Raw genomic sequence first — 8,573 nt, 5'->3', positions numbered from 1 at the left:
CAAGATGAAGGCCCTGGGAGCTCCATTTGAGACCTCCTCCCTCCAGGTTTTCTGGTCATTTTTCTGTGGGATGTTCCCATCTTGTTGAGAGCCCCAGGGACTGCTTTTGTCTCCTCTTGCCAGCTGCCAACACTCCATCTCCCCATCTCACCAAATCCCTTGGAGCACATAAACAATCAGTCCAGATTTCTTAAAACCCTTGTGCTGCAACCAAAAGAAACTCACTGAAGTAGCTCAAGAAAAAACACAAGGAAGATTCAATATAAGGATCCAGGAAGAGTTCCAGGAATCCAAGGGTGTATCCGTTAGCACCTGCTATGCAACAAACTACCCGCCAAAACTTAGTGGCTTGAAACAACAGCGATTTATTTAGCATACAATTCTAAGGGTTATCAATGTGGGTTGGGCACAGCTGGGCAGCTCTTCTGGTCTCTGCTGGGCTCACTTATGCATCTACCGTTGGTTGGCAGGTTGCCTAGGGGCTGTCTGGACTAGGATAGCCTCAGCTGTGGTAACTAGCCATGTAACTGAGTCTTCCATGTCATCTCTCATTCCCTAGCAAGCAGACACAAGCATGCCCATGACAGAGGCAGGATTCCAAGAGTGAGGGCAGAAGATGCAATGCCTCTTAGGGCCAAGGTTAAGAACTGGCAAATTATCACTTCTGTCACATTCTATTGCCCAAAGCAAGTCACACGACCAGCTCAGATTCAATAGGTGGGGAAATGACCTCACTTTTTGATGGGAGGGGAAGAATCTGTGGCCGTTCTTGCAATCTACCACAAATGGCAGGAGAGCATGGTCAGAAAGCAGGAAAGCTACTGGAACCAGGGTAGTTGCTTGCTGCCTCTCCCAGCCTCCCACCCCTCAGCCCTTGTAATCCTCTTCTCCAGGAACATGGAATTCACAGTTCTCTGTCTCGCTCTGCAGATGGGCAGTCGATGCTTCTCCATCCATGTGGAGAAAGGCACCATCCCACAGCTTGCAAATCCCCAACACCCCTGTTCAGAGGACCTGCCCAACTTAGCCAGCATCCCTTTGCCTTATCTCTGACACCTCTGGAAAAGGTATCTGATTACCTTACTTTGGGACAGTTGTCAACCTTGGTCCCATCACTGTGGCTGCAGTGGGGAGCAGAGGTGTTTTATACAATCAGAGGTCCAGGGGCTCAGCCCCATTTGTGAGGGCCCAGTGCTCAGTAAAATGCGGGGAGTTTTTGCCTTGTAAGCTGGGCAGACACCCCAAAGTATGTCTTCTACACATGCAGCTTATTTTTGCTCCTTTTCAAAGAGAGAAAAACCTTCCAAATGCAGAGAAGTGGGGGGGAGTGGTCTCAACCCCCAGAAATCCATGGTACATTTGTAAATGAGATCAAGCACTTTCTTTCACTGGAGAATCCTGAGAGATGGCAGGCAAAGGGTACTCACTGACCCTACGCAAGTCACTTACCCGCTCTGAGACTCACCTGCTTGAAACGAGTATGAATGAAACTCCTGTGCAGATATGCCTAACATTTGAGGAACATTCAGTGCTTCTGCGACACACTACCGTGTCAACATAAAGGCACCTACCATATCATTATGATTAGCAATAATAGTAGCAGACCTGAGTTCAAATCTTGTCCACTGAGGGCTGTCCACGTGCCAGCCACTACACTAGATTCCTATGTGATTCGTATGTTATATCATCCTCACTGCACCCACTGAGGAAAGGAGAACTACCCCCACTTTACAGACAAAGAAGGTGAGTCTCAGAGAGGCTAAGTGACTTGCCCCAGGGTCATACCATGGTGGGGCTGGTCTCCAAGCCAGGCTCCCTGGCTCTGAAATCCCTGTTTGCAGTCATTCCACTGCCCCGTTGCTCCCTCCCTAGAGCTGGAGCCCCATTCCCACTCTCTCATGGGCCCCCTCACGTCCTATGTCAGGGAGGTGTCTTTGTGCTCATGTACGTAAGATAAAAATGAGGCACAGAGAGGGCAAGTGACTTGCCCAAGGTCACACAGCCACATGCGATGCCAACTCAAGTCTGCCCAATTCCAAAGCCTGTGCCTTAGACCAGCGCTGTCCAAGAGAACTGTCTATGGTGATGGAAATGTCTATATCTGCAATGTCCACTATAATATTATTCAACAAAAGTGGCTATTGAGCCCTTGAAATGGAGATAGTGTAACTGAGGAACTGAATTTTTATTTTATTTACTTTTAATCAATTTTAATTTTAATTTATATACCCACCTGTGGCTAGTGGCTATTATACCAGACAGTGCAACTCAAACTCCTAATTGTTAAAAAAAAATAACAAATCCCCCAGCATCCATATGTGTACATTACGGACTCTGTGGTAGTTCTGGGGTCCTTGCCCTGGTCTATCCAAGGGTCCAGATTGGCTCAGAAGCCCCTTATATTGAACCAGCTCCTTTCCCACCTGAGGCATCCTGCCCTACCACCTCCCTCCTCCCATTTCCCTCCACTGTAAAGGAGAGGTTAGTCATTTCCTGCCTGGGTGGTGATGGAGGGAGCTGGTTCCTACAGCTCCTAGTCTATCTGGGTCTCAGAGATGACACTGTAGTCACCACTTGGCCACCAGCTAGAGTCCAGCTGTCCTCTGGTCAAGGCTGCAGCAATACCCCTTGCCCTTTGGAATAGCTGAGAATCATTATGATGTTCCTCCCCCACTAAAAATAAACTGTGCAAATTTTCTCAAAGAGATCTCCTGACCACCCCTGTTATAAATTCAGTCCCCTGGTTGAATTTGCCCGTAGCATTGTTCTGCTTTATAGTACTTAGCACGTTGTGTCATTAAATATTTATTGGTGTGATTATTTAACATTTATCTCTTGTATTAGACTGTCAGCTCCGTGGTAGCCAGACCTCTATCTGTTACACAGTATGTGCTCAATAAGTGTTTGTTGAATGAATGAATGAATGAATGAGAGGCTAAAACCACACCACTAGGAAAACTCAAAGGCTCAGAAATGAAAGCATCGATTGAGTCCCAAACACCCCCCCAAGTTGGAGTTTAACAGGAATAACCTGACTCACACACCTCTCGTTCTCTCTGTGTGTCAGAAAAACAGGGTCGGGCATCCTGAGGCCCCTTCCCTAACCCGACATGGAGGGTAAATGATCATCTGGCTGCAGCAGAATAGCCCAATCTCGTCGGCAACTATGGTAAAGATTACCCTCAGAGACCCACACTCTCCTCCCTCCATAATAAGGGAATCCTCAATTTTAACTGGGCACATGATGTCCAAGGGGAAAGAAAAACTACATTGGCAGTAAAATGTGAGAAGTGTTATGTGTGACTTGCAGAACATGTCCTTAAGGTGAGGGAGCATCCTTTCCTATTGGCAGGAATGGGAATGTGATGGCCGGAACCAAGCAGACATATTGGATCATGAGGCGACCGTCTCATGTGGAGGAGGACAGGTGGCAAGTGAGGGGTGTGCTGAACCCAGCTTGTGCCAGCTCACAAGAGCTCACTGTGTACATCTCTTCCTAACTCCACATTCAATGATGACACATTGGTAGCCTGAAATCAACTGTGGTAGTGGTATTTACACCGAGGAAATCAGAAAATACTACAGATTGGATTTTTTTTTTTTTTTCAGAGAGCTGATTTACCAACACACCACTGAAAAATGGATGCCTGGAGATTCTGTGAAGCCATCCAGCTAGCCCTGTCTTAAATACCTCTGGAATTCCTATTACATGAAAGAAGAAACAAACGTCTATTTGCTGAAGCCACTCTTGCTTTAGTTCTATTGTTCCTTACAACCCAGGGAGGAGAGGATGCTGATGAGACAAGATGATCTCCAAGATGTGTCCCAAACTCAAAGCGCATCCTCTCAACCTGGTCCTCTCCCAGGTATTCCCCCATCTTAATGGAATATAAGCTTGGTAGGGACCCAAAATCACAGAGGCTTAAACAAGATAGAAGTTGGTTTCTCTCTTATGTAACAGTCCCAGTGGAAGCAGTCCAGGAATGGTACAGAGGTTGTGCTTGGTGAGGTCAGCTAGGGACCCAGGCTTCTTTACCCTGTGGTCTTGCCATCCTTAGAGCGTTACACGATGAAGATGGTGCACCACCAAGTCCCCATTCCAGCCAGCAGGGAGTGGCAATGATGGAGACAAGCTCACTGCCTTCCTTTGAAGGCATGACCCAGAAGTTGCTCACGTCACTTCTCACATTCCAGCAGTCAGAACTTGGTCATGTGACCCCACGAGGCCCTGCATGGTTTATTACCTGCTCACATCTCTAGTCTCACCTTGCTCCATGCTCCCCTTCTCCAGCTGCACTGACTTTAGTCAGGGTTGGCTAACTGCTGTAAAAAATATCTCCAAAATGTCAGTGGTTTGACCCAGTAAAAGTGTATTACTCACTCATGTCGTAGTCCAGTGCAGGTCACTGGGGAGACTCCTCCCCATGCAGTCATTCAAGGACGCACGCTCCTTCTAGCCTGTGTCTTGGCCCTGCTCTGGGTCACGTGACCACAGTAATATGAGAGCTTCTGAGAAATGTAATCTCACTGAGTTCCTAGAAATAAGAGGAAATGAGTTTAGGGAACAGCTAGCCAGTCTGCCTCACTCTTTTGCACTTAATGCAGTTCTCTCCTGCCCCAGGTCATTTGCACATGCTGTTTCCTCTGCCTGGAATACTTTACTCTCCTCTCGTTATCCAGTTAACTCCTAGTCATTTAAAAATCCCAACTCAGTCACCACCTGCCTGGATTTCACCCCCCACCCTAGCTGCACACACCCAGGAAACCTCTCCTCAATAGTCATCAAAAGTTGTCGATGTAGGGACTTCCCTGGTGGCCCAGTGGTTAAGACTCTGCCCTTCCACTGCAGGAGGTACAGGTTTGATCCCTGGTCAGGGAACTAAGATCCCGCATGCCATGCAGTGTGGCCAAAAAAAAAAAAAAAAAAAAAAATTGCCAATTTATAAGTATTTGGGTCATATTTTGACAGTATGTCTCCCCAATCAAGATTGAATCCCAAAGGGCAGGAACTGTATCTCCCTTTGCTCAACATCTTATCCTCTGAACCTACAATAATGACAGTCTGTGATGGGCACTCACTAAACACTTGCTAAATGAATAAATAAATGAACAGAAGAAAGAAAGTTAAATACTTTTTGAGCCCCCCAAAGTTCTGCGGCGTCAAGTAAAGCACTAACCTAGCTCTCTTCTGTCCTCATGGGGTGAGCCAAGGCCTCCAGGATCTAAGGCAAGGTGAATAAACAAAGCCAAATGCACAAGAGATTTCTAGCTATAACCTCTGGCCGTAATTTCTCTCCCCAACTCTTATTTTTCACATCCATTTTGCCAGCGGTGACAAAAACATTTCTTCTCAACTACCATTTTTGACAGACTGGCAGTGGGTCCTCAGAGATCGGTATTAAGAATTCTGGGGGGGGCTTCCCTGGTGGCGCAGTGGTTGAGAGTCCGCCTGCCGATGCAGGGGACGCGGGTTCGCATATTTCGTACACAGATTTCATGAAAAAATTGATGTAATTCTCTCTTCTCCCTGAAGATAGATATAGTCAGAGATTATCACTTAAAACTAAATACCTTTCGGGCTTCCCTGGTGGCGCAGTGGTTGAGAGTCCGCCTGCCGATGCAGGGGACGCGGGTTCGCGCCCCGGTGCGGGAAGATCCCACGTGCCGCGGAGCGGCTGGGCCCGTGAGCCGTGGCCGCTGGGCCTGCGCGTCCGGAGCCTGTGCTCCGCAACTCCCATTCTCCCCAGGAAAAAGTGCCTGTATAGATTACTGATTGCCGGCATGCTTCCCAGGAAGGAGTGCCTGCATCAGCTGTTGATGTGTGCTGAGAACTTGGACAAGAAGTTGGTGTCAGCAGCCCCATATTTGCTTCCCCTGGTCATCAGCCAGGCGTCACGATCTCTCTACTCCCTGCTAGGGATCTGAAGAATTTTAGGCCTACTCAAAGTATACTGTCCTTCACAATTATAGAGGTACGGCAAGATTCCTAGGCTACTTTAACAGTGAATGAATGCCTCGTTCATGCATTCAAAAAATATGCATTGAGCAACTTCTTCGTGGCAGGCTCGTGCTAGAGGCCGGCAACACTGCCAAGAACAAGACAGACTTGGTCTCTGCCTTCACAGTTTACAGATTTGATCTCCAAAATCCAGCCTATTCCTCGCCCACGTCCTCAGCCCTCCACCCGCTCCCACCCACCCACAGCACAGTCAAAAGCAGTTTCCTCTTTCAAACATACTCAAAGGCTCTTCCTCAAGCTCTCTCGGGCTTACTCTATCTCTACCTCCGTATCGCTCTCTTATAAACACACACACACACACACACGCACACACACACACACAAGCTAATGAGTAAGTTTTCTCTAAATTCCAGTATTTACAGAAAACATAATGGTATATACTAGAGCAGGAAAGGGGAATAAAGGACATATAACAATCAGAGATCAAATAATCACTAAAGTCATTCATTCATTCATTCAACACGCCTTCCTCCAGCAACTGGTCTGTGTGAGTCCTGTGCTGGGCAGTACTGGGGACCCAGAGGGGACCATCACAGCCACACCCCTGCCCCCCCAAGGGCTCACAGTCCAGTGGGGGAGACAGAACCATCCCCAGAGAGTGACAACCCGGAGTGGGCAGGGCTGACACATGGGAGCCCTGAGAGGGTTCCTGATCCAGCCTGGGGGTCCAAGAGGTCATTCTGTGGGAGGAGTCAGCTGTACTGGAGAAGACATTAAGACAGTTAACAACAAGAGCAGCCATATATGAAGGTGATATTTATCAGACATCGTACTAAAGGGCTTTAATGCATCATTTCCACTTATTTCCCCAAACTCTGGAAAGTGGATGCTATTATTAGCTCCATTTTACAGAGGAGGAAGTCGAATTGTCACTGCCTAGCTGTGAGTTGCACAACCCTGGGTTCTGCCTCCGTGGGACGTACAGCCCGGTGGGTGACAGATGTATCCCTGGAGTGACAACTCAGAGTGGGCAGGCCTGGGACAGCAGAGCTCAGTGGGCTCGGGGAGACTTGAGGAGGGACTGCCCAGCCTGGGGAGTGTGGGGAGGCTTCCTGGAAGAGGGGATGGCTCACCTGCGACCTGAAGTAAGAGCCATTAGCTAGCGGAGAACAGAGGGAAAGTGTTCTGGCCTGAAGGTGAGCAAACGTGGCTTGTTTAGAAGGATTACAAGGGTTTCTTTCTGGCTGACGTTGAAAGGGGGAGAGGAAGAGACTTCCGTCAGGGGCCAGGTCATGCAGGAACTAGTCAACTAGGCTCTAGAACCTGGACTCTGCCTCAACGGGTGTGGCTCTGATGAGTCATGAGTGGGTAGAAGGGGGAGGGGGCTGGGAGGGGGCAGCCAGGTCTCATTTCCTTCCGTGGGTAGTGAGAGGCCTGCGGGAGCTGGAAGGGGAGAATGGAGGGGAACAGCCACTGTGAGGCACCGGTGCGTCCCAAATGGATGGGAGGCTCGGGGGGCTGGTGGGAGGCGAGAGGGAGGACGTGCCTGCTCTGGTAGCTCTTGGGGGAGGACAGGAAGGTGGTCGTTATTTGGGGGTTTCTTTGCCGGCTTTTTCCTGCCTAGCCTCAGAGTAGAGAAGATGAAAGCTCTGCCCTCTCCAACCCCACCACCCCATTCTCTGTCCCACACCGCCAAGAGGGCAAGACAACAGGCCTTGTCATCGCTGTTTTCCACGTGAGGAACATGAGACTTCGGCCACGAGGTCCTCGCCCTGCATAAAACTCAATGACTCTCTGCTGCTCACGGCAGTCGTTCCTAACCAGGGTGCCCGGCGAGGTAATACAGGGTGGTCTGCCAAGCCCCAGGACGCCAGTAATAACAGCTGCCATTTGTCGAGCCGCAAAATAAATAACCTTTCGAGCCACATAACTTATTTCTAAATAACCTATTTAACCATCACCACAGGTTTTTATGATCCCCTATTTTCCAGATGAGAAAAAGGAGGCAAGAGAATCAATACAGGTTGCTTAGCATCACCAGTTATTAGTTGGTGAAGATGGAACTGGAACCAAGGGACTCACACTCAGAAGCCCCAACCCCTACCCCACTGTCCCCAGACTCCATCTCTCTCCCCCCACCCACTGCCCCCCGAACCCTGCCTTTCTCCCCGCCCCATTCTGCCTCCTGCCCACCCTCCCAGCCAGCCTCCAGGTTCCTACATCAAATCCTTTGGGGCAAAACTTCACATCTGAAATTTTATTTGGGGCTGCATTGGGTCTTCGTTGCTGTGCGCGGGCTTTCTCTAGTTGCGGCGCGCGGGGGCTACTCTTCGTTGTGGTGCACGGGCTTCTCATCTCGGTGGCTTCTCTTGCGAAGCATGGGCTTCCGTAGTTGCGGCACGCAGGCCCTAGAGCGCAAGCTCAGTAGCTGTGTAGCAGTTTCTGCCCTACAAACTGGTTCTTCTGTACCATTTTTCTAGGTTCCACATATATGCGTTAATATACGATATTTGTTTTTCTCTTTCTGACTTACTTCACTCTGTATGACAGTCTCTAGATCCATCCACGTCTCTACAAATGACCCAATTTCGTTCCTTTTTATGGCTGAGTAATA

This window comes from Physeter macrocephalus, unplaced genomic scaffold (genome assembly GCF_002837175.3).
Source record: "Physeter macrocephalus isolate SW-GA unplaced genomic scaffold, ASM283717v5 random_18, whole genome shotgun sequence".
NCBI classification, from domain to species: Eukaryota; Metazoa; Chordata; class Mammalia; order Artiodactyla; family Physeteridae; genus Physeter; species Physeter macrocephalus.
This window is presented reverse-complemented; position numbering follows the sequence as displayed.